This window comes from Bombus vancouverensis, chromosome 3 (genome assembly GCF_051014615.1).
Source record: "Bombus vancouverensis nearcticus chromosome 3, iyBomVanc1_principal, whole genome shotgun sequence".
Lineage (NCBI taxonomy): Eukaryota > Metazoa > Arthropoda > Insecta > Hymenoptera > Apidae > Bombus > Bombus vancouverensis.
In genome coordinates this window covers 16,098,105-16,125,994 of record NC_134913.1, presented here as the reverse complement: position 1 = coordinate 16,125,994, position 27,890 = coordinate 16,098,105, and the positions used below count along the sequence as shown (strand labels likewise).

General features: G+C 36.3%; 1 protein-coding gene and 1 long non-coding RNA gene across 2 annotated transcripts in view; one reads left to right on the top strand and one right to left on the bottom strand.

The window, feature by feature from the left end:
• rho-6 (serine protease rhomboid 6) overlaps positions 1–16,406 on the bottom strand; it is a 171,892-nt gene extending 155,486 nt beyond the window's left edge. The window contains exon 1 of the mRNA XM_076617030.1: positions 16,199–16,406. The gene's annotated coding sequence lies outside the window, so the exon portion shown is untranslated. The remainder of the gene's footprint in view (positions 1–16,198) is intronic.
• Positions 16,407–16,688: 282 nt separating this feature from the next.
• The window catches only part of LOC117153967 (uncharacterized), a 79,590-nt gene continuing 68,388 nt past the window's right edge, over positions 16,689–27,890 (top strand). The window contains exons 1-3 of the long non-coding RNA XR_013057929.1: positions 16,689–16,796; positions 17,347–17,655; positions 17,738–18,696. This is a non-coding gene — a long non-coding RNA (uncharacterized LOC117153967). The remainder of the gene's footprint in view (positions 16,797–17,346; positions 17,656–17,737; positions 18,697–27,890) is intronic.

Here is a 27,890-nt window from a genome sequence, read left to right as displayed (position 1 = left end):
CCGACTTTTTGTTTCTTTTCTATTATTATATTAGACGTATGTGGAACGAATTTCGCGTGCTCTATTGTTTTTATCGTTATATTTTGCAACTTTAGAATGGAACGTGAGAGGTTTATTTCGCGAAAAGTTTAGGCGAGTTTCATCGAGAAACCAAGAATTTTTAATTAATCGCGAGAGTTTAGTCGGTAAACAGCCGTTTTGACAAAGCGGCGCATCTTTCGCATTCAGATTTTAAACTTTATACGTATATATAAAATAACGTATAGAAAGATAGAAATATTTGTTGGAAAAGACGGTTGAAAAAATTTATATAACGAACTCGAATATTTGATATATCGCAATGTGATAGATATTTACATACACCAGTTTTCATGAGAATCGAAACACACCCTGTAGTCCATCCCATCTCTCAAAACAATTTACGTTCACAGTTATCAAGGTTCGTGTACAATCGCAGCATCAAAGCGTAACAGCAATTCGGAACCCCCGAATTAATTCCAACCCCCACGGCGTACACATACAAACGAATCCCAAGCGAGCATTTCGTGTATGCAAATCATCCCTCGGAAGCTTTCCTTCGAACGTAAGGAAGAAGTCGATCGAAATTGAAAGACATAAAATGGCCGGAACGAGCCATTCTCCGAGAAAGAATCTAATTTTTAGACGTAAGGGGATCGTGCAGGAAAACAAGATTACTCCTGGAAAAATATAATTCTTCGGGCAACCCTCTGTCGTTCCGTGAAACCAATTTATCCAGGACGATTCACTCTCACCGACGATTGAGAAGTTGAGATGGTAAACGCAGTACATATGTAAACATCGAACTCTCTTGCACCATTAAACTAATATTACTGAAATTTTACAAATTACCAATACGAGTAAAGCCTCTTTTATTGGGTTGGCGACTAAGTGATTGCGGATTTTGTCATTGGATGGTAATGCCAAATCCGCAATCACTTAGTTGCCAACCCAATATGTACGACAAATTTGTGGTACGCAGATTATTTAATACTTAAACCGGGTAAAAAGATCAAGCTCATAAAATACCAAATTTCAAAAATATATTTGGAAAAGTTTAAAATAGGTACCGATTTAAAAGAAAGCTAGTGAATTGACAAATTATCTGGCATATATTTAATGTTTGAAAAGTTAAAAAATCTATAATACATACAAAGGTATAAAAAATTCGAACATATTGCCTGTCCGATATTTAAAGTGATAAAGGAGAATAAACTTCGTAAAATATCTAATCCTTAAAATATACTATCCGGTAGCTTAAACATACAACAAATTTAAAACATAGAAAATACCCGCTACCTAAAATACACGATCAAATTGTGAAATTCACTAAATATCTATCCGAAACATATGAGAAAGAACAGTAATACATCTACACAATATGTTTGAAACGATTTATAGAGCAATCAATTTCCCAGTTCCGGAAACACGATGGATTTACGTACTAACAGAAATACGTAACCGGGAGCTTCTAACTCCGGATTGGATAGCAACGGCGATGACACCATAGGCAACTGCGAAAGCTCTTGATACCGTCTACCGATTCCAGACTGTTTCCATCATACTCTAAATTCCAAGTTTATACATGTCGTCATTCGGCAACATCTGCGCGGACGCACGTGCTCGTCCAAATTTACTCGGCGTCTAGCATCCTTCGAATTACGCTGTTCTACACCGCGTCGGATAACCTTATTACAATTGAAATTAGTGCCGTTGCCGAGCGGATTCACTCGCCACGGCAGAGTTAATCATAAATAATAAACGAGGATCTTTGCACGTCGCTGAATGTTTCATCAAATGGAAACATGAATTTATAAGTTTCATATATTCGAAAATATATCCAACTATTCGATGGATTCTGAAAATAATTTATCGAGTGCTTGATAGTACGAACTATTGGGTCGGCAAGTAAGTGATCGCGGATTTTGTCATTAGGTGATATTGACAAAAGCCGCAATCACTTAGTTGCCAACGCAATACTTCAGGCGAAGGAAAACGGATTTGGTAAACTGATTATCGAATGTTACTTGAATCGCATACGAAAACATACGTGTGAAAAACGCATGAATCGTATGCATATAAAAAACGTCGGATTAAATCTAAAATGAAGATATAACGAGAAACAAAAATTAAAAGTATTAATCCTTAATCGATTAAAATCTTTCGAATTGATTAACTTCCAAAATAAAATAATGAAGGGAAACCCTTTTCGAAAAAGTATACGATTTTTCAAGTAAAAATTTACACCGGCTGGTCTACGAGCCATATTATTCAACAGGGCTACTAAAGATAGGAATTTGGCACGATATTTAAAAAGGCGTTTTACAGACCAAACCAGCACTGATAAAAGCAGGAATTAACACGGAATGGAAAACTTTAAGGCGGTTTAATTATGTTTCGCGAAGTTAAGCTGGTCCTTGGTGGTTACGCGCCACGAAATCTCCCCATCTTAAGGGGATTCTCATGGAACCCCTTCGGTACCGGCGACTAATTGCGGCCAAAGAAAAGCCGGGATCACGACATCCCGCCAGAGATAGCGATCCATTATGTTTCGACCTTCCACCCTCTTCTAAAGAGAACGTGGTACAAATATATAGAATTAAATGCAGATTAATTAAAAATGACTGATGCTGCTGTCTTTTTTAACTCGTTTAAGAATGATAATTATTGTTCTTTTATAAACAACTTCGTAATATGATTTATTACCAATTTAAGACTTGAAGTCGTTGTTTGGAATTATTTTTACAGTTGTACTAAAAAATACAAAATTGTCAGATTTAAAATGAGACGTAAAATAATCTAGAGAAAGATAACAATATTTGTTATTTACTTTTATAGAAACAAAGATGTACAGTTTCGTATATATCTATATCTCCTACTAATTTTATTAAATTAATTTATTTCGATAGATTGTCAATAAAAAAATATTGCAACGAAAAGATTCCATCTGATTTCTGGTTTAAACAACATGTAGTATATAATTCCAAACTTTTAGTTAGTGTTATATTACATTTACGCGGAGACATTTCATGAAAATGTTTCTCGCGACGTAAGCTATGAATCTAATTTTGAATTATAAAATCAGATTCATAAAGATGAGTAAGGTGGAAGTAAAAATAAAGCCGGCATGTAAAAAATACGAAATGTTATAATATATTCATCCAGATTTATTCAAACATTCAACAAATTTATATTTTACAAAATAAATAAAAAAGACGGGAGAAGGATTGTCCTGCAGCGAACATTAATTTAAAACGTTAATTCGACAAAAATTTACGAGTTTCCATTTGCATATACTATTGAAGAAAAATGTTTCTTTAACCTGAATGAAATCCAACAGATTTACATTTCACTAAAAACAAGAGAAATAGAAAAACCCTTGACTTTAATTCTCAAAAATACAAAGCAAAGAACGAATTTTTTTCTTGACTACGAAAATCCAAAACATAGATCATAGACAAAATCTAACAAATCCATGTCTTATGAATCCAAAAATACGAAACAACGAGCAATTTGTGTTTCTCTTCTACACGAATATCCGAAACGTGAGCCAATTTATGAGTGATACATTTCATTTAATCACCAGAAAAATCACTAAAATTTCATATATTATAAAAATCTCATTCCTTCGATTACAAGAAAATTTACCAAATCCGCGTCTCATCGAACCCCAACCAAACTCTAAGAATCCCATCAAATACAATCCTCAACCACGATACTCCGAAACATAATAGACTTGATTCTATAAATGGAATATCAATTCCAGGGAAATTCACGAGCTTCTACTCTCTCCATAGCTTGGAACGATTGCTTTTTTTAACGAGCCTCGCGGAGATAATATTGTCGATGCGGTAAACGGGTCGAAATCGGTGGGTAAATCAAAAGTGGTCGAAAAACTCATATCGGTTTAATAAAGCGCCCCTGGACACTCCCGTGCACTGATTACACGCCAATGGGGTTATTCACGAGCTCCGTTTCCTTTTTTTTCTTTTTTTTTTTTTTTTTTTTTTTTTGGTTGTCTCACCCCCAGAGCGCGGTCGGCAACGGTGAAACGTGTACGGGGTCGCGATCGACGCGAAATTGGTCCGATGCCAGATCGAGCTTAAAGCTTTTCCACTGTCCGCTGCAAATAGTAGGTACGTCGGAACATCGCGCACACCGGATAGTTGGTCAGATATATTTGAGAAATCGCCGTCGCGATCCGTTTGAGAAAATATTTGCAGTTATTTCGCTCACCGTGGATACAGCTGCAAGGAAAAGTACGCGCGCTGCTGTTAGCCAAGCGCATGCTGCCTTTAGCTCTTCAATTTTGGTAGGGTACCTTTGCGATATATCTATCGTCTGTAAGGTAACTCTTTCTAAATAATAATCAGCTTCTAAAAAGTTAAATAGAACAGTTCTGCTTTGTGGACTTTTTAATTTCTTTAACTCGTACATAATTAATATCTTCAAAAATATATTGATTTGATCAATTGCATGAACGACTCTCTTAAAGGTTTAGGACAACTTTAATTGTTACATTCGAAGGTCTTTGAAAAGGAAGAACATTTTTGAGAGATTAGGGGGATGGTTTCCAACTCTTTACAAATATGTTACCTAAATGACGACTAGTATTCTACGATTTGTTGTGTCGCTCATAGGAGAATCTGTAAGCAAAGAATTAAAATATTGATCTTGTGTCTATCTTATTGAGAACAATACACCTTATTCAAGGTAATAAATAAAGTATTTAGCAGAAATTTCTCTTGGGTTCATAGTATACATCGTAAAGTTCTTTATGAGTTTTCCAGGTTGTTCTATATTCCCATTTGACTGGTGTGTATTTTGGCCCCGCGTGTGCAATGAATTTTCGAAATCGGTTTTCTCGAAATTGCAACTCTCGCTGAAAATTTAGCCTACGCTTTAAATTAGGGGTGTCGTTTATTTACCGATATACTTTCTACAGGAATTGGATTAATATCGTAAAACAGTGACAAAACCGAGGAACGTAGTTAAACTAAAAGGGAAACGAGAGAAAGCTCGGTGGCATAATAGATCGGTTGTCGATGGAAGCAAAGATAAACGCTTACTCATTAGAGGAAGAACGTGTTTTCGTTTTGGATTCGTTCGTCGTCGACTCGCGGAACGGCACGACCTCGTAATTTGTAGAGAGGTCCGCAAAAAAAAAGAAAATAATAATTTCACGGCTTCCTATCTGGCATCGAGGAAAAAGCAAGTCAGTTTACTTGGATTGGAAGCGATCCAGATCTTTCTATAAATATTACCGTTCCGTTGATCATATCTTGAAATGTTAATTTGAAGAAGGAGTGGAATTTGCCGAACATCCTTCCTCATCTTTTTTCTGTGGATATATAGATATCTCACGTTAGATAAAAATAACGAAATTTCAATATTTTGAAGCAAGCAAATACGAAAATAGCAAATTTTTACTCGCTGTCAAACATTTATATTTCATATCCACTGAAGGAATTATAGGAAAGCGAGGAAGAACTTATACATACTGTATAGTAAATAATATCAAATGGTAAATAAAATTGATATGATGTAACTATATTATACGATGTACTACGATACAAGGAACCATGACTTATTGCCCTTTCATCTAAAATTAGATCCATGCATGCTCGAGAATTGATAAAAATAATAAAAATTCTACATTTCAGAGCAAAGAAACATAGAAATTTAAAAACAGACAAATTTGTTTGCTGCTTATAAAATTAGCTACTACGCTTCATCGTTTGACTTATGGATGAAGCTAATAAAAAAAGAAGCTATAGAAAGGCGAAGAAAAATTTGTATAGCCACAGTAGAGAATACAGAAGAGATTCATTGTATGAAGAGGAGGGAATTTCTTGGTGGTGGTCGGTGCTTTCAAAATACGAAGGAGTCTTGCACTTGCTCAGAAAGAGCAATATATTTCTTGTTCGCGGCGAGACAGAGGCTTCTCAACCAATCTTAACGACGTATGAAAAGCCAGAAAGACAGATGTCAGGAGTTCTTTGTCAGGAAATTTCAGAATCATGGAAACTTTGTATACGAAAGGTGTTTGAAATATGCTCTACGCTTATGTTTTATTGTCAGCGTTCTTTCAGTATCAAAGGAGCTATTGTGTTTTGAAATAGGTAAGTATAGTTCACGTTGGTATTCAAGATTTCCTTTAAATGAAATACTACAAAAATTGTAAAACGAAAACGTATATTGTTAGCATAGTAACTTGAATGAAAAACATAAAATAAATAATGAATAAAAGTAGAAAATAAAAATATACAATAATTAAAAATACCTACATGTTCCGAGTAATTACAGAAAAATAAATAAAAGCAAGCTTTGGTTGTTCCACTGTTAAAATATTATTTTGTTATCCATTACTGTTACGACCGTTCGCGGAGAGACGCGGTCGCTAGGAGAACGCGTCAGCGAGAGGCGTAAATTCTCGCTACGATTATGTTAATCGACGCCGCGAAATAGTCGTTCCCCTGTTTCGGTTAGGATAACAGAAGTGGTTTAATGAATGTAACACTGTATTAACAGGTTAACATAGAACAATATATTTTACAATAATATGATGAAGATGTTACAGAAATTTGACTCGACTTTGCGATATCTCTAGATAAATTCGTTTGCTCGTCAGATTTGTCGAAGTGTCACGTTTGACTCGTCAGAAGGAACTGAACGCCCTTAGATTATTCCTTTGTCTCATTTGGAAGACGACCCCCATTATGCTCGGGTCACGCCACCACTCGCGCCTATGATCACGTATGCCTCTTCTAGTGTGAAAAACGTAACGGTCAAAAATCGACGTTTCTAGAGCTCGCTGCTTGGCGACAACTATGCTCTCGTCACGACCGGCATACTTCAAATCCGACGGACTGACGATAGAGATAAAGATGTGGCGGCACTCGGCGACAATGTATATCGCTGAAGTGCCTAATGAACCATCAACATCCCAACGGTCCTTCCACCGAAGGTTCTAGAAGAAAGAGCACGTGGCAACGATCGCGGACGCCTAGCAAATGCATGGACGGTGGGGATGTTGAGGGATGACAAAAGAAAGTAATCGGATCCGATCGAAAGTAAAATCATAAGAGTCAGTCTTAGAAAGTCACGCCTAGAGTTCGGAAGTAGATTGTAAAGTGTATTGATGTTAGAAAAAAAATAAAGTTTTCTTTTTTTATTTTTTACCTCAAATTCCTTTTTTTATTTTGTTATTTTACGTGACACTCTCGTCGATACATTGTATATGATCCGGCGGGCAGATAAGACGGTTTGCCTGCGACGTTGTAGGACCGCGAGCGACGATTAGAAAATACAGTCTGTGGTAAGCCTCGTGGCGTAACAATTACATATACAATACAAGTTCTGTATACTTATTTTATTTGTTGCATCGAACGAGAATATATTACGAAATACATATCAAATTTAATATCGAAACTGGCAGAATACTACATCAAAATGTAGGTTTCTCATAAACTCCAATATTCGAAATTTGATATTCTCTTTTCCATAATAATTCCCTTATGCTAAGTATATAGGTACTGCTACAAATGACGTTGGCAATATAAAGCCAGTGACATAAATACAGGCGTTCATTCGCATTTCAATCCTCTTGAGCTGAAGTTCTCTTCTTAATTAGTATTCACTTGCATTCGTCATCTCATACTTTGCATACCGATTACTTAACACTAATTCCTAGTTTGCAAGCCTGTTCTACGATGTACATACTTCACCTGTGAATCATCAGGAACTTCGACATCATACTCTCAACTGCGTTATAATAGTCTTCATTATGAAGAAATGTGTTACTTAACAGTCATCCCGTAACATTCAATTCAGTGACACGGCATACTATTAGAATCATTCGAAACGATAGATAATAAATGCTAAAGGCAAATATTCTGTATTTATTATTGGAAAAAGAGCCGTATGCGAAACAAACGAAACTTTCTAGAATTGTTAATCTGAGATTTCGGATTTAAGCCGTGTACAATAGTTCTTTTATTCCAACGTTTCATCGGTGTTGCAGCTACCTTCATCAGGGTTGAAATTTTTATCAATTAAAAACTGTACCGTTATTGCATTAAACGAAATCTTTTTATTCCGTCTATATTTGATTAATGCACGAACCACACAAAGCCACATTCTTTTTTAGTAATCAATTGATTAAAAATTGTATCACATATGAATATTATAGTATGTTTGATGCGCATAAAATATCATTTCTAAAGTTTCTTCTAATCATTAATAAACAACGTAATAAAATTAATCGTTGCATAAATATATAAATCTACAATCTATATCATACTATGCATCAAAATACGTAGCCTAAAGTCCTGATTAATTACTAAAAGAATCTCCCTTTTCTCCATTAATTTTCTACTGAAACAGACTTCTCTCTTTGACTCTAAATATCCATTAACTTTCTTCTCCAACTCGAAACGCTGTATAAGCTGCTCGAGTTCATCATACTCTATCCTCTACACTTAATACCAATGATGAGTCGCACGTGCAATCAAAGGAATACCGTCCAATAATAGCAGCGCCTAAATAAACGCAGTCGATCGGCGTGCAATCGAAACGATGATCGTTGTCGAGATGACAGCGAGCGCGAATAACGACAGTTTTCACGACAAATCGCATTTCCTCCCCTACCATTCCCTGCTACTCCCTTCTTCAACCCCCACCTAACTCTTTCGGTCTTCGGTTGACAAAGAACGAGAAGTAGAAAGGGACGGAACAAAAGAGTGAAGAGAAAAAAGGAACGCAGTTGTTCTCGACTCTCACGGTAACGAGACGACGAGACTTTTGCCTCTTTGATTCCGGAGACGACGAAACAACTCTCGCGCCGATTGCGAATCGATGAAAGTGCATCCCCTTTCGTTTCTCTAATTTCAATCGAATGCCACGCGAAAGAACAGATCCTAGTGAAGAGAGAACGAGTTTAGTGCTTCCTCTGAGGTGCGATTGCTCGCTAACTCTCAATATAGACGAAGAAATTAGAGTCAGCAGCGAGCAGGCAATTAATTTGATCGTCAAATTTCGAAGCGGAAGATGAAGTTTAATTAGAATGGGTAGCGTTTTATGTTTATGAAAATTAAGTTGTTCTTGGCTTGAAAATTTTGATTTCATGCCTGGATCTCGTGTAGTTAGGAAATATCGAGGTCGACTGTTAAAATTGTACGAAGTCTGTGATTCTCACGCAATAGAAATTTTCTAAAAATCGTAAAACTTATTCAATCGATTTATAACTGGTGAAAATTTAAACAAATAAATATAGAAATAAAGCAGATAAGTAATTTATGACATAGAAAACTCCGCAACTCGGTTACGTGACACCTTGTAGCAGTTCCAATATTTAAATTGTCTTTATTGGAAGAGGAAGCAAGATATAGGTTCCATATTCAAAGGTTACCTATTCAATAATGAAAAAGTTTACTACTAGGAATATTGATATCACTGTGAATTTATAGCACGTTTCGAACGATGATTTAATCTTGGTGGATTTTTAGTTGGTTTTTATTGATTTACTTAACTTACTGAATGGTGGAGCTACTTGTTTAAATCTTAATGTATTAAACAAGATATAAATGGCAGCTATCATTTTCTGTTTAAACTACAACATTTTCTAAATCACTTTTATTAATCGATATGAAATAGAGTTTTTCTATTCTTTGGAAACAAAAGAAAAAAACACTTTCCTTTCGAAATTAACGAAGCTGATAGGTTCCGTTAGATACCGATGGTAGAACACATTTTCACGAACCACCAAGTCCATCGAAATGAACGAAATTTGTATTCGTACACGGGCACAGTCCATATATCGTCCGTATGGATATTATAAAATCGCGATGCAGCTCGGTCCAGCGTGAAATCGTTTAATAAACGACGTCGACCCTCCGGTGTATCGATGAATTTCGAGGGAAAGCCGCGCGCAATTTTTCACCATGACGAGAGAGCAACAAGCCGAAGTTTCGCGTGTTGCAAATTCCCGGTCCGTTTCGTAAACATTCGAAATTTATCGGGGCGAGGATTTTTCCCCATTCCCCTCGCCGCGTTTTCGGCAAACGCAAAGTCGCGGTTCCAACCCCATCAAACCCTCTGGCTTTTCTCTGCTCTAGCTAAATATTTTCTCCTCCCAAGGCAAATATTTCCGGTGAAGCAATGCACGACTCGTTTTAACCTTTTTGTGATCGAATAAACCGGCCAAACCGAAAATACTTCGACTTCCTCTTTTATCGTTGTCCCTGCTATCTTCAAAGGACTTTTATATTTTCTAGAATATTTAAAGTTAAGACTGCCAAATCTACCAAAATGGCAAATTATGGAGATTTTCTTTTTCGCTATTGAAATTACTTTACAACTTTTTACGATTATACTGGAATTTCCTACGTCTGATAAAATTAACATTGACTCCTATTCAGATAGAGATGTAATTGCGCGGAGTTGTTCGTTTTTATAATATCATTCCAATTATAATTATTCATGTATAGAATATTTAAATTAGACTTAAATAGGTTTTGGCAAAAATTATTAGAATTATAAAACGAATTGTTTATATCTAAAACTTATATCTCTATTGGGTATTACTGCAATCACAATAATTTAGCTTTACGATATTTAGGGATAAATCCACGATCTAGTTATAACACACACTGAATGATAATAAAAATATATGATAATTAAAAGGTTAAAGTTTGAATTCTAGATATGAAATATGATCAACCAATTCTCTTCTTCAGTTTGTCTATTATATAAAATTGAAAGATTAATGGATAGTCAAAGATGACCAAGATCCTTTCTTCGCCGCTCAGGCTGGCAAGTAAGTCGGTGCACCGCTCAGGCTGGCAAATGAGTAGGTGCGGTTTTTGTCAATACCGACTAATCCGCATTCCTTAGTTGCCAAACCAATAAAGTGTACATAAAATACATAAAGACGTACGGAGATACGTAAAGATTCCTTAATACGTCGAGTATACTCGTCGTGCATTTGCTGGACGAGAGGAATATCTGTTTAGGAACCAATTTATTATCCATTTAGCAAAGATCATGAAAATATGAATTTTTTGGGCTGGCAAATAAGTCAGTGCACCGCTCAGGCTGGCAGGAGCCTTTCGATTCAATTAGCCCCTAAAGAAAGGAATCTTTAGTGACCCGGATATCTCAATTAATAAAACAACCTACCACGAACGAACAAAGAGTTCCAATTCGAAGCGAATCTGTTTTTCCGACCACATTCATCGAAACACACCACTCGGCCCATCCCGCCCTTAATATGATCCTCAGTTACCCTTAATTTCGATTCTTATGCATACTGCTCCATGTACCTTTCCAATCAGAGAAAAAAAATTCACGAACGATTCAACCTATAGAAAACTCTGCATTACGACGAACAATAAGCCTCGACCATCCTATCCTATCCTATCCTATCCAACCATACTATCGAACACGTTCTTCCTTTTTCTTTTCTTCTTCTTCTTTCGATCGAATTGCGAATAGAAGTGAAAATCTTGCGATATTCAATTTTTAATCGCTTCGATGATAGTCTAATTTGAGCAAATTTTCTGTATGAGCGAGAGTTTATTTCATCTTGCAGCGAGACTTTAGTTTATTTGGGGAGGAAATTATCTCTGTGGAAGTAATATTATTATTGGATTGTTATTACAAATAAATCGACCCAGTAATCCAAACAACCCAGTATTAATAAGAATAAATCAATTTCAACTGGTTTAGTTTTAATTTTTATAAATGTAAATATGGTATATAATATATTGTGATTTAAGATCATTAATTTACATTTGATTGTAATTTAGATTACGAAATAACAGAATTAAGCCATTAAATATGAAATGAAAATAAATTATCGCACTTTTAATCTGTAATTTAACGAAAATTACTATTTTGGTACAAAATATTCCCTACTATTTTCAAATATTACGAGACCGTATTTCGCAAACAGGGCACGTCGAAGTACCCTCGTTAATTACCGTATCGCAACCGATATTAATTCTGACCTAATTACTTTAACATAAACAAATGCGTGCAAATTTAAGCTTGGTAAACAGTACTTGAAACCGAACGAATTACGCATTTCAATATAAAAATAAAAGACGGTGATACTAACCTATCGAAATTACTTAATTAGTGTGATAAAGTTTCCTTCACCGAAAGACAAATAAGAATTTTTATATTCTTCATTTGTGTATGTAACAAAATTATATCGAAGTAATTAACTGTAAATGAAGAGCAAATTATGGAAACCAATACTTTTATTTTATTTTACATTTAATAAATATTTTATTTCTCTATCATATAATATAGGTCACCAATACATGTAATACAGCTTATATACAATATACAACATGGAAGTACAAGTACAAAATTTATGTACTCATACATTTAGATAATCTTGTAAAATTTTTTATATCTTTTATGGGATCTATCCTCTTACCTTATTTGTATTATAATATTAATGTATCGTATTAACGTATGTATCATATTAGCTATACATTACACGAGCAATCCGCTTATAGCAATTAATAGTTTCTATTTCCTCTGTGACGCATGCACTTTCGCTATTAGGTATAGGAATTTACATTGACATAATTTTCACAAGTCCTTGGCTAATTATAATTATCATGTTCATACAAACATGTGTTCCAATGTGTCTAAAAGGTATGATGTCACTACCAACGTTCCCATGTCTAGGACATGTGCTTGCTAATAAATCTTACTAATATGTCTACCACTCCTAGATGGAAGATCACCCTCCCTTTACTTCCCCTTCATTTTTCCTGTTCTCCATCTCTATGCTCCCTTTTATTACAACGTCAAACTCCCATTACAATAAGAAGACTGCAAACCTTTCTCTTTCACAAGTAAAGAAAAATTCCAAGAGTTAACCCTTTCATATTTATCATCCTATTAACAAAATAAAAGTACAAGATATCCTATCCATAGTGTTGCATAAAGAGACATTATTAATAAACAGAGCCTTACTAATAAATCCGCTAGCCCTGAATCAAAGATCAATCCTTTCTTTTTCTCTCATTCTTTCTATTCTTGCTCCAATAATTCCCTTTTCATCATTAACTCCTTAACCTACAACTACGGATATAGCCCGTAGTACGATGATCGGGCCAAATATAATATATAATATAATATATAATAGCTTGTTTACGTTTTCGACCTAAAATTCTCGAACGTAAATCGTGGGTTAAGGGGTTAAACTTCCATCAAATTGCAAAAATAGTAACCCTTTTTCTCACACAAACGAGTAAAGTTGTCGAAAGGTTGGAGAATAGAAATTTTTATTACGATCGCGTTCGAAATTCGTTTAGACTACAGAGAAAAGACGTGCTGCAGTCTTGTTTCGGGTTTGTCGTGTCGCCTAAATGGACAAACGACTATGGGTCGGATACAAATGCATACGAGGGTTCGTGAACGGAATACTGCAGAAGCTTCTTCTCGCTTTGAGCAACCACGGATCCTTTTGAACGGTGAAGGTGGAACGAAAACAAAGGCGGTGGAGACGAGCTTATTCGGAAAGGAACTATTTAGACTAGAGCGCGTCTTTGCGGTGGTAACCTTGAAACGCTAAAGTAAAGCGGAAGTCGGCGCGTCTACAGTTTCCATCAAGCCGAAATTTGGCCAAGCTCTTTTAAACCAAGCCGCATCCCGTTGATAGACGCCATTTTGTGTGTACCGCCAACTGGTCCAACGATCTTGCGTCGAATTACATCGTTTGAATTAGACTGGTGGTGTTGCTCGGCAACTTCATGAGCCTCTAAACAACTTCCGGTTCACTCGATACCACATCTCAATCCTTCTATGAATACTCGATGTTTCGTTTCGATTCACGAGTCGAATATACACATATGGTATTTGCGTAGCGTAAATATACGTGGAGGATGTGATTTAATGTTTAAAATACTGAAGATTTAATAGGGAGATTTTATGAAGGAGTTTGCTATTACAGTGCTATGAATTGGATACGAAGCTAGGCCAGAATATCTAGGTAAACGTGGTGAAGACGATAGTCAAAAAAAGAATAGCAAGGGTAAGATGCGGCAACTTCGAGAGACCGAATAGATTTTTGTTAGAGGAAGATAAAAAGAGGTGAGAATTATGTAATGATAGGGAAGGAAAGTTGAAACACCGTGTAACGAAGTGCAAGAGAATGGAGAAGTTGAGAGGTAATATGAAAGGAATTGTAGAAGGAAAATATTGTGAATAGGCAGTCAACTGGATTCGCTCCTTAGAGAAAAAGGAAAATGAAAGTGCAAAACTAAATCAAAGCTATGAATAAGTAGCATATATGTAGGTTTATTAATAACTTATAAGTGTCGCTCTATAATTCATAAATATGTACGTGAAGATTTGTATGGATGAACAATTAAGGCATGTAATTCGAGACAGCAAAAGCCGAAATTAATAAATATTATTATTATTATTATTATTAGAATGTTGCAACATATCAGAAGATAGAGAATCGTATGAGATTTGAAACAAGCTACAGAGAATTATTGCATGAGGATTGATAAAATTGGAGAACATTATTTTATAGAGAAATACATAACAATTTCATAGTAGATGTTCATAAAGAAAATAACCTTATGGAGATGATGGGATAGAAATTTAAAAATATTTTAGCCAACTTTTTTTCCACCAAAAATGATGAGATTAAGATATACAATTTTGAAATCCAATTACCATTTTATAAATATACCTACTATTTATTCTACTACATGATCGAGATCGTTTTAGTGTATTTAGTTTAAAAAGAAAAACAGAATAAACTGAGCTTAAAATGAAATATATATTTATGAAATGAACTTCTGTATAAAAATTTTTCCGAATTATTCAAGAATAAGTATAATTTATTCTACTTTAGAAAAACGGGCTGGCAATTTTCTGAATGTCCAAGTTCTCCAAAATCGGACAAAAAAGCCATGGTTATGTCTACGCGAACAACGCGAGGATTATTTAAAAGGATCGATGGTCCAGGTGAAAAGCTTTTTTATCCCCGTTCAAAATCGAAACGACGGGGGAAAAAATCACGAAAGTGCATTCAGCCCGAGGATAACGTCGCTTTCATCGTAACCTGATAAACGGCGCACTCACTTCTAACTCGATCTTCAAAAACTAAAAGCAGAGAGAACCACTCGACCGATGGTTGACAGAGACTGAAGCACTTGAGAAACATTCGTTTCCATTAACGTATTCCGACGCATCACGGTGTCGTCCTACAGACGATAGTTATACATTTCTAGGTATTGAAACGTATATCGTTGCGAATTTTCGTCGTGTAACAATATTCCGTGTAAAGAATATTGGATTAATCATTTCGCGCCTAAATTTGAATAGGAAGCCATCTTTTCTTTTTCTTTTCGCGCGTTTTATGGACCGTCTTGCACAATTATTTAATTCTAACAATATCAGTGAGTTGACAAGTTAAAAATTATAGATTATGAATTCTTTTATACTTTTACAATTTTACAAAAATGAATATATATATATACATATGGAATTTGAATAAATAAAATAAAAATAGATAGTCGAGTAGAATGTGATAACTTGTAATTTGTACGATTTACTTTTAAATAGAGAAATCCCTATGCAAAAGAGTTAATTAATAATGATAACCTATAACTTGTCATTTTGTTAATAAATTTGTTAATAATATTTATAAAATTGTATAAGAGAATCATGATCGAGATATGTTATCGAACGTGATATCAATATAATATTGGTTGCTGAATCCACACATAAGCCACTTAGTTCTTTTTACAATATATGCCCTGCCATGTTCCGCGAAAACGTTTTCAATAACCTATCAGTTTTATCGTTTCAATTTTACCACCTGACGAGTAAGCGTTAGTCAACGATCTCGTAACGATATTATCGCGTGCACATTTTTTAATACTAGAACTATATATCACCGTAATCATAACAATCAATTCTTAATTTTTTCATATAATTATTCTAGATTTGCAGCAATAGGTTTTTGAAAATGCATAGCTTTTATTTTGACTTCGTTGTTACAAGTGTTGTACGTTACTCGTCGATAGTTCTAATGTTAACCGTGTCACGAGAACCTTCTTAGCCTAGTAACTTTCGGTTCGATAAAAACCCCGCGCCAGTAAGTATCGACAAAAATATAAATTGTAATTAGATGTACACATACCTTATTTGTGCGATCGACGAACAGTCACTCCATGATCTGTCTAGCCACGATGAATGCCGGCCTTAAGGATCCCCCTCTCGTCCAGTGATACAGAAAACACAAGCACTCTAAACCGGCAGTACGAACGACGCAGGCAAAGTCAAACGTCACTCCGATTTCGCACAGAGAGAACATGAACATACGGCTTGACGTCCGCGCGTGCACTGACTTCTGTTCGGTCGCGTCAGGCCGCAGTCCATCCACCTTGGACGAGTGTAGACTCGTCGCACGGTTGCCATGACGATGGGTCAACAGCACGCGTTGCGCGCGCAACGAAGACAGTTTCACACCGCGCTGCACGCTCGCGACAAGGATCAACGCGTTCTCATCGTACGTGTTCCGCGTTTAAGTCCAAAATTGTAACACGCGCGCGTGGGAAATTAATAACGACGCCTGTTAACTCACGGGATACGCGAGATCGTGTCCGAAGCGCTCTGTTGTTGCTGAAGTGGCGTGGCGATCAGAGACGATCGACACGCGGACAAAAGTGAAACACGATATCTAGAACGCGGAAATTAATAACAAGTGACGGAGTATATACTACGTCATTCGAATGATTGTACGGAAAACTGACACGCGATCGATGATTATTTTAACACGTTCAATACCACGTTAACCACGTTAGTCTTGTAGTATCTAGTAGTATGTAGTATCTTATAGTATCTTGTAGTATCTATGATGAACTTTCTATTCGAGACATTTTCGGTTAAAGCAAATAACAGTGAGTAGTATTGTCGGCACACACGTGGTTTAATTTGGAAATCGCAAAATTGTGGTGTTCAACGTGTTAAGCCTGTTATGATAGGGTCGCTGTAGATGCACGTTCTGGCGAATACGTCAATCAAATATATCGAATATGAATACGTCAATCAAATATATCGAATACAAATACGTCAATCAAATACATATATGAATATATATGTAATACATAATGTATACATATGTGATGTGATATGTGTGACATGTGTAATATATATATATAATATAATCCAATATAAATGTGTATATATATAGACATATAATGTATGTGTTATATGATATATATATATACGTAATCATCTCGATAAAAAGCAACATTAATTTTGTCTAAATCATCTGTATGATTTTAGTAGTAACAAAAATAAAAAATCTATGATCCATACGATGTAATCATAGCCTTATAGAAGCTCAGACACGATCAATAATAAACATAGAGATGTGTATCAACATAGGACGCGTGAGCGAACTAAAAGTGTAATATAGGAATAAAAACAAAACGTTACAGAGGCCCCTTACTACTAACGTATGCACAATCGTAAATATATACATAAGTGTATTACCGATCAGCGAACGGCGTCGATGTGTATACCTCATTAGACAAGGATAGAAGGGGCTTCTACGCACGTTCTCTTTGTGTCTATATCGAATTCAGTTACACGGTAAGAAATAACTTGCTGCGTATTATCTTTATATCTTTATGATAATAACATTAATATTGAAATATTAATATTGAAATTGAAGGTTGGCGAATATTGAAAAATCGATCCGGGTATTAATACTATGCTTATGTACTGTACGGTGAGTGGAGAATATTGACAATATATTGACCGTGTGCGATTAAAGTCAGATATTTTGAATAAATATTTACAACATCGATACGAAGAATGATTTCGGAACACGATGAACACTGGTCGTTATTTACACTATTCTTTAAAACTACTTAATAATGAAAAAGTTAATCCACTCGAGACAAACAAACACCACGCATCCATTACAAACGGAATTCTAAATCGGCCAATTAGAGGACAGAACGCGAAAGCCAATCATGGATCGTGTTTCGTGTTGTGACGTACCGTATTATTACCTATATGCTTTCACCAATGATGTTATTGTTTCAACGTCTCCTATTGGTCAGTTTAAATATTGCCACAAAAGTATCGAATCAGATTAAGAATAATACACACATATCGTCAATTGGAATTGACCAATATTAATAATCGTGTGCTCTTAAAAATAATAATTTTATAGAATAAATAAAAATATCGAGGTTACATGTCGCATGTATAATATCGCGTTTAAATTTCAATCGTAATTCGCGGGTATCGAAAATGATAGTATAGTGCAGTTAGTGTCACGAGTTCGCGAGTCGCGAGTACATACAATAGAGACGGTGGGTGGATGTTGGTGATCTAATCTTCTTTGCTTCGACAGTTTCTGAACGGAGTGACATGATTACCATAGACGTGTAAAAAGTTAATAACGATCGTGGTGAAAAGGAGCATCGAACCCTGGTACGATCGTCGAACAAGCTGATGCTGCAAGAAACATCTCGTGGATAGGTATACGTACGGTTCCCGACGAACGCGGCAGGTTTTCTGTAATCAGCATGTTCCGGCGACCGACTCTCTTCCCTAACCTTCCTTTCGCACACGCCACCAGATTCGCAAGTAACGCTAACACGTGGTGAGATGAGTTATAAGGTAAGGAGCAAAGTTCACCCGTTAGAAATTTAATCTTTAAATGAGATTTCTCATCACATCGCTGAGAAATGATTTTTCGTCTATATTGCGCAGGTTGCATTTCGTCATTCGAAATCAACCTAACGAACGTTTCATGTTTCGTGATCTATTTTCATGTTTTTAGAGATGAAGAAATTTTTTTTTAATTATTTCAACTGTTTTTCATTTTGTGAAGTTGCATGCATTAAATGGTAATTACCAATATAATTAATATGTATATTGTGCGAAGTTAAGAAGCAATGTTTACGTAATATGATGCATGCCCTGCTTTATCAAATTTTAAATTTAACTTAACGAATGTGCATCGCAACTTGAAACATTTCCATGTTCTTAGCTAGAGATGAACAACTTTTTCTAAATTACTTTAACTTTATTTCATTTTACAAAGTTTTTCTCATATTAATTTACATCGCTCGAAAAAAAATTCGTCGAATTTTTATATCGTTTTAATGATTTTTTAACGTAAATAGCTTAATATTAATTCTGTTGGAAATAATGAGTTGCATCGATTATTGTATTGAAAATTAGATGATTCCATTTAAGAAATCGTATTTCTACATATCATCTACATATCGCTTCCATTTACAAGAAAACTAATTTCACCAGCCTATACATTCCTTAAAACTATTCAATTGTTGCCTAAACTATTATGTAGCGCAGCGAGTATTTTATTAATGATTCGTACTGATAGATTAAAATTGGTCACCTTCTATGCATAGAGCAACGCGAAAGCCGTTTTGAGTGTCGCAATTAACCGATGATGAAGTAACTTCACCTTTAGAAGTGTGTATTTATATTTATTATCCTCTTGAGGGGAGTTAAGCTTCCATGCAAGTTGTCCTGTTCCTGCTCTTTATATTGACCCTTCTTCGTCTGAAATTAACATTTCTACGAGCACATGGTATCTACCAGGTGCACATGGGCTCTGGATATTATATTAATTAAATCTTGTTATTAGTATTTATGGACGTGATCCATGGCTAGCTATGACCTGCTATGAATTTGTAGCTAATTAAAAGTTCGATTTTTTACTGATTAAATATATAGTACAGGAATTTTGAACGCGGTATAAAAGCAGTATGATTAAATTTTATTATCATGCAAACACTTTAGAAGCCAAATATTTCTTCGTTCGAAATGTGGCAAGTATTAGGTATGTGTTTATTTCTGTTTTAAATATACGTTTATACTTTTGAAGATAATATGAGGGTAAAGTATATTAACGTTAATATTAATTAACGACGGGCCTACACTCGCGAGCTTTAATATTTATTAAACCTGAATGTGCATTAACGTTAATGCGTGTAATCGCTCGGTAGCTAACACGTCAGGGCTGCTTTGACAATATTTGAAATTCCCGCCTCTTCCGTTATTACGTCATAAATTACATCATCTTAGAAACAAGCATTAATAATATGTAATCCCAAACGCTGTACATTCTCGTCCAACATCCAATCGATGTTCCTTCTTGATTAACATTAAATTTATTATTAATTTAGATTTTCAGTATATAAAATAGGCGCCATTTTTTCCGATAAAAGAACGAGGTATTCTAAAATCTAGTGTGACACCGACACAAGTATAATCAAATACGTGAACAATGGGTTGGAGGGGACTCAAAGAGCGCATTTTTTACGAGCCTGTCGAAAGATACACTTGGACCGCAGCGCATCATGACGACGAGATGAAAAGTGGTCCGAACATTTTACTGATTTTCACGGGCTACATAGTGCAAGCGTGTCGTTACGTACCGCCAATCTCGCATTTTTTTCCTTTTTTTCCTTTTTTTTTCTCGTTTTGTCCATTCGAAACGCGCTCGCACATACCTATACACACGGACGTGAGGTTATGTGTCATGCAGGCGAAAAGAGATCGTAAATTTGAAGAACGCGTAACCGGATACCAGTCAATGAATACCTCAAGCCATGGATATAGGCATGGTGGAGTATTCTAATAAAAGGAAAATTATTTTTAATCGCGTGCCAACATGTAATCCGTTTTGTTGCGTAAAATTCGCCGTATTAACGAGACCGTGGCTCGGAAATTATACCCGCCCACGTATCAGCGGGCATTAAATTTTAATTGCGCCGTTGAATCGCGAATTTTTCCCGACTCGGTCGTTCGTTCATTCGAAATTCAAAGGGGAGAAAAATCGTAAAAAGGTGCGGTGAGGAGGCGATGCTAGAGGATCGTCGGTAGAAGAAGACAAAGAGGAAAAATAAAAAGAGTAACCGAGGGAAAGCTCATAGGTAGCCGGCGGGGAAATTTACATTTTTAAATTGCATTTATTGCGAGCCGGAGTATAGCGGAGAGCGGAGTACTTCGAGAGCGCTTACCGTGAATTAAAGCTGACAATTCATCGATGGCTCGCCGCTCTTTTGAATAAACTACGTTTCACGTGGCCGAGCTTTGCATCCGGATTTACCTGTTATCCGTTTAATTGATTATTTCTAGGGAGTTTTTTTTTAATGAAATCTCGTGTACCAAGCTGATTATAGTAGGATCACATAGTAGGATGTTTGCACGAGTTCTGAGAAATTGGAGTAGCGTCGTTATAATTGATTTGTATTGAGCATTTAATTACAAACATAGAATGTTAGACCGAGCATTGGATTACTTTAAGAAGCTTCTGCAATTTTTGTGGTATCTAATTTTGATATATCGTTCATATTATATAACCTTCATTCTTTATTGTAAACGCCACGTATAACGTACAGTTACAGATACGTAAATATATTTAATAACACATTCAAATTATTTTCCTTTTTTTATTATTACGTTCCAACTGTAGAATTAAAGAGAAACTTCTTTTACATTAGGTTACTAGAATATTTTATAATTCGTGATATTTCGCTATTCCAGTGGTATTAAAGTAACCAGAGATGACTCTAATATGCGCTACTTTCGTTTCCTCGCCAAGGAGGCTGGATTTCGCGTCGGTAATATCTAGGAAAGGTCGAAGGTAGCAAAAGCGTATGCAAATGTTGTGCGAGGCAGTACATAAAAGCCGGCTTTGAATGGGTTTTGTGTTACTTTTGTCATACTCGTATTTCGATAAACCAGCCCCCGCGCGTGAGCGTGCTTCCGTTACGCGCAAATATGTGTTTCCATAGCTCGCGATACGTTTCCCTCTGATTTAACTGGATTTATAAGCCCTCGTTCTCTCGTATATCACATTGATACACGGGAAGAAAAATGTATAAGCACTCTTTGCAAAAATAGAAAAGGACGCTCTGCGTGGAAAAATTTATTATTATCTTCAAATAATTTATCGTGTTTCGCCTTTCAACGCCGTCAATCATAATACCAGGAACCAACGATATATACAGATACGTGTATGACATACAGGATAAAATTAAATTTACATTAATGTTAATTGTTATCAATAATTAAACGATTATGCGATGCAACATTAAATTACGGCATAAATATTACAATCCTGCGCCGTTTTCACCAAATTTTATACTCGATACAAATTACTTAACATTTTCCGAAGCTCTGATTATTAGTAAAACTGATGAATATTTTCCGCGAAATATGTACACCGAATGCTGCATACATTTGGTTGGTCTAATCTTATTTGATGATCCATGCAGATTATGGAGAAAAGTCTCGAATTAATTACGCCTCCCTAGAGTATCACAGTGGCACATGTTTACATCGTACCTCTTATTAATTTTTACCACCGCCGTGTAATCCTGCCGCGAATTCTGTTTCGCGTTATTCTTCCGTGTCGCGAGCGTGTTTTTGAAAGATTCCAGCGTGCCCATGAGATACTTTTCTCGTGGCAGAAAAATACTTAGAAATGAAAAACAACAAAAAAAAAAAGAAAGGTAGAAGAAAGGGGCAGAGAGGAAAAATAAGAATATTCGCGAACAATTCTCTTATTTTCCGCGCTTGTTACTTTCGGCTGTTTCTTTCTTACCTCCGGCTTCGCGTAAGTCATACAATTCTACCGCGAAATTAATTATTGCGATACCATTAGCGGTTCGTCGCGGTCGTGGCGAAAATGAGATTGTACGCTCCTCTGGATAGAATTTTCTTAGGAATTGAAAACGTTGAAAGAAATCAAATTATCGAGGTTCTTTAATTAAACGATACGATATATGGATTACAGATATGAGAAGCCGAAGAAGTTCAGAAAATCATTCGTTTCTATTTAACTATGTGAATTTTGCCAAAGTGTTTTACCAAATTAACGATGAATTACTAATTAAAACCAAAATTTATTTCGTTTTATAGAATCTCCCGTAGCGTAGAAAGGAATTTCTAGGGTTTTTTCCCCACGCACATTAGAATTTATTTACTACGAAGATGAAATAGAAAGACCAAGGCTCTTAATTAATTTAGTCTTAGTTAATTTATGGAATCTTGAACGAGTTTCTATTTAAGTACAAATTAATAACAATCAGAAATAGTCAAAATCCTTTTTAATCGCTCCGTTGCTATGAAACACCTTTCTGTTCACCAAGAAGCAAATAAAATAAACAATCAAACATCTAATTCTTTTACAAACTCTGTTGTCGTTCCCAGTGGCCATTCTTCTACAACGCAAAGTAAATAAGAGCATGCTAGTTCCCAGGAAAGAGGCAATCTCTGCTGCAAAGAAGATTTCCCTAGAAATAAAGTTCTCGTAACTTTGCAAGCGCGGGTTTATCGACAGTTGACGCAAATCCGCGCGGCAGACGGAAGCTTGCTCGCGCGTGCATACGTCGAATCGAGGCTTCGTTCGACGCCCTCGGGTCGCACCCATTAACGAGACACTCCGCGACTTCGCGGTGTACGTCCCCTGACATGACGGTTGGATTCTCTTTCATCGGTTCCCGACCAACCCTTTCGCGCTTCGTCGTCTGCCAGATGAATCATAATTTACGCGTCGTCGTCCGTGAGAACAGTTACTCTCACCCCTTCTTCCGCTTCCTTTCCACTTGCATTCCTCTGTCTCTCTGTTCGCCACGCAAATCGATCGACAAAGAACGCGACGCAATTTCGTAAAAACGATCCGCCCGATCTCGGCGAAAATACGATCCGCTTGATGGATCGTCGCTTTTTCAACGAGGTAACACACCCAACCTCTTTTTCACGATCGATCCGTGGCTCTCTCTCTGTTGCGACTACCATGCGATTAGACCAACTGGATGGACGATGCTAAGGAGTAGGTTTACGATCGAAGCGTTGCAGCGGTTTGAATTATTAGACCGAGTTTCGAAGCAGTTTTGGAGTTGGCAACTTTTGTGGCTCGATTGAGGAATGATTGATGAATAGTGTTATATACTAGTGCAGGGAAATTTGGTGATAGTGGGGAGATGGAGGTTTAAGAAATTCGATAGTGGTTTTGGGATTTAGGTTTTAATGGAGTTTGTTGAATAGGAGCAGATATAATTTTTTGTACTTTTTAAGATTCTAAAGAGTAAACTAAAACTGCTTTCTGTGTCTTAATAAACAACTGATAGTTCGACCAAATATGATGGTTTGGAATCGACTTATTCTGAGATTTCTATTAATTTTATCTTCAGATTGCTTACATTATATATTTCATATTCGCTATTCACCGCGGATCTCAATACATATCGTAACTTATTAAATAGTGATTAATTGACCGTTTAATTATTTTGGCGATCTTTGTCAAGTGTATGCTTCCAACAAATATTTTGTAACTTCTCTGTATATATTCAGATCAGTTTCAAACTTTACCAATGTAATCGTGTGATAGCCACGTTTCGTTACATCGCAAATGAGATTTAGAATATTTTGTATCATACATACATAAAAAATGTCTAGAAATGTTCCACTACTTTCGCGAGCCACTGTGTCTCAAATCTCGCACATCACTCCATAAACACCACCGTACACAAAACCCGATACTCACCGGTGGGTAATCCTCGATATTAAGTCAGCAGACAACAGTAGGAAGCTTGGGAAGCCCCTTTTGCGCCGCTAAGAAACGCACGTCGCGTTTCTCGTGCATTTCTTCGGCGGAGGATTTCTTGGCAGCGACAGAAAGTCACTAGACAAATCGTGACCGAAAAGTTTGCATCCTTCGCGTCTCCGTCGGGAATTCGTTTCTTCCGGGCGTTTGCTTGGCGAAAATTTCATCCCGCGATGTAATCACGTAGCACAATCGTTTCAGATGTGACCGACCGTAATATTCCGGCGATTCTATAATTCTATTTACAAGTTTAATGTCGTGCGTGTGCAATCCCATGACGTGTAGACGGTTCTCGTACCGACATCCAGCACATGTAATCGCATTCGCGATGTAAACGCGAAATTTTCGCGTCAGGTATCAATCAGGGCCGTGTTTGCGACGCGTGATCTCTCTCCCTTTCCACGGCCCGGATTATTGCACGGCCGTATAATTTTATTTCCATGCAGCGAGATCGAATCGTTAAAATTAATGGCGCAACGGGGATTGCGCGAGTTTTCCAACGAAAATCGGCTCGGCGCGCGTCGTCGATCGCCACGCGTACGTGGAAATTCGACGATTCATATTTTTTTATCCGCGTTGCCTCGTCAATTTGTATCATGCCTCGTCGAACCAATCGATTTTTCCAATGTTATTAACCCTTCAATAGCGGATCGTCGGTTACGATGCCTCGATTGTTTCTAATTCGTACGCTTTTTTCCGATATATTCGTGATATTATTTTGTTACATTATATGCATATTGTATAATTTTAATGTAGAGTAACGAAAAATTACATAGTTACGGAATTACAACCTGGTTCTAAATTCGTGGTACACTTGAAGCGAGGGAGATGGCTCGAGATAAGACAAAAACCAAGGGTAACAAAATTGCATTAAATATTTCATATTATACGACGAAAACCTTGATTCAAGTCTTCAGCGACAATCATAATCACTGATAGGTTAACTCGAAATAACCTGTAGCGTATGTCTACGAGTTTGATAAATGGGACGTCGAGAAGCAAAGGAGAGATTGTCTCACACTATGAAAAATGCCTGCGACGTTTTCAGATATTCGATGTAAAGTCAGGTGGCTTTGTGTTATTGAAAATTCGATGGAAAATTGGTGACAACTTTTTCGATCCATTTTCCTTATCTTCCTAGGAATATCAAGATTTATGGCTTTGTATCGGGTGACTTGGTAGGTGTAAGCCATTAGCCATCAGGATCAATATTTTCTTTGAAGTAGATACCAAATCTTCCGTTGAAATAAATATGAATCGATGTATGTTGAGAATTTTCTTCGATAGTAAATTGCATCGTAAATTCGCTACTAAAAATATAAATAATACAAAATCATAAAGTAAGTAGTATCTATCTTCGTCTATTACATGTATAACGTGTAACAATTCAAATACACGAAAGATTATACGTGATACATATTATTCTTCGAATTTCCAAATAACAATTAACAGATTATACCTCTCTAACGATTTATCCATAAAAAAAGGAGAAAAATAATTTTGTTAAAGAACTTATCCGAACTTGAATGTAACGAGTACGGTATACCTACATCATTTTCTACAAATTTCAAACACATTCACCTTCGAATCAAAATCTTCCTTCTCGCTAAGACTCACCTATTCTAGAATTTCTCTTCGCATGGTATAATACATAATTCCTCACGCACTTGCATGGCGAACATTCAAGCAACGAGCAACCATTTCGAACCTGAAACCCTCCTTACCTGAAAACGCGTTAGACTAAACGCGACGGAACTCTCGGTGGGATACAAGAGGAACAAACGGTTAAGAGACGACGGTGGAAGACAAAAAGGCACGACACGACGCAGGGAAAGGACGAATAGAGCGTAGGAGGCGGCGTCGCGCTATTTAATCACGCGCATATTATGCAAGATTAGACGCGTCTCGAAAATTAATATCCAAGCACAGCCACCGCCCCAGTTAATGCCCAGTGATACCCATATCTCGTGTAAACAGCCGCGAAGAACTCACGGAATCTCTGCTTCGGCTCAGCCGACATTCGGCTCCGATGTCGGGAGCAACGCCAACCCGCTGTCTGGGCATCTGCGTGTCGCGCTATTTGCGATTTCTCCAATTTTGCTGACAGAGAAATTAATTCGAACACGAGGTATCTGTGATTCAGGCTCGACCTCGCGCTGTTACGGTCTTTCGCGTAAAACGTGGAAATTGTTTGCCTACATTTGATATGCATGGGTCATACACGTTAATATCATATTGTATCGATATTCGATAAGTATACGTGGATGTCTGTATTACAGGTAAATGAGATAACGAAGAACGTGTGATAGAAATTGCGTAATATATTTGCGAATTTAATTACTACTTTAGAGGCTAATAATGCTATCTAGAGGGAGTTCCAAGGATTTCGTTTCTATTTTGTCAAATGTTGGAATTTCCAAGTTTACGAATTTTTCAATCTCTGAAATGTTTTGAATTATATTTCTTGAAATTAAATATTTGTTACAAACGACTGTGGAGAAGTATATTAATTACCAGTAAGATTTTTCTCTCGGAGTAATCTGCGATTCGAATTAGTCGAAGATCTGCGAATTGAAAATTAAAGTTACTTCAGTAACTTAAAGAGTTCCAATACGGTAAAAAGATTCCTCGTTGCGAGCTTAAAGAAAGATGCTGCTACGAATTTGCAGGAATCCGGTAATGAGACTCGCGATAATATACAAGGCTACAAGATTCCCTTGTAATTCTCGCGATCCAACTTTTCTTCGAGTTTATCTGTTTCCACGAGCGAACCATTTGTTACGCGAAATATCGTCGTTCGTACGAACGTTTGTAAGTTAATGTACCAAGAAGAATGTGCGATACGAAAAAATTTCGATAGCTTATCCTTGGCCTTACTGTTGCATCGTGTACGATAATTTCTATTCTCTGTGTCATTCGTTTTTAAGGCCATTCAATCACTATCATATTGGCATAGAACTTTATTTATGCGAATAATTCGACAATTCCAATTCTGAAAAATTCTTATTTTTTTACAAATAACAACATAACAATCTTCGTAGTAGAACAAAAATCTATACAAATAGATTTCATAAATTACAAGTCAGTCGTTCTACATTCTATTAGATGAATATTTTGTATCTATTGCCTTCTCGATAGGAAGAGTTTTTCCAAGGACCATGTCAAATAATTTTTCAATAAATCCGTAATCGTACAATCGGTTTTTCATGTTTCAAACAATTTATTT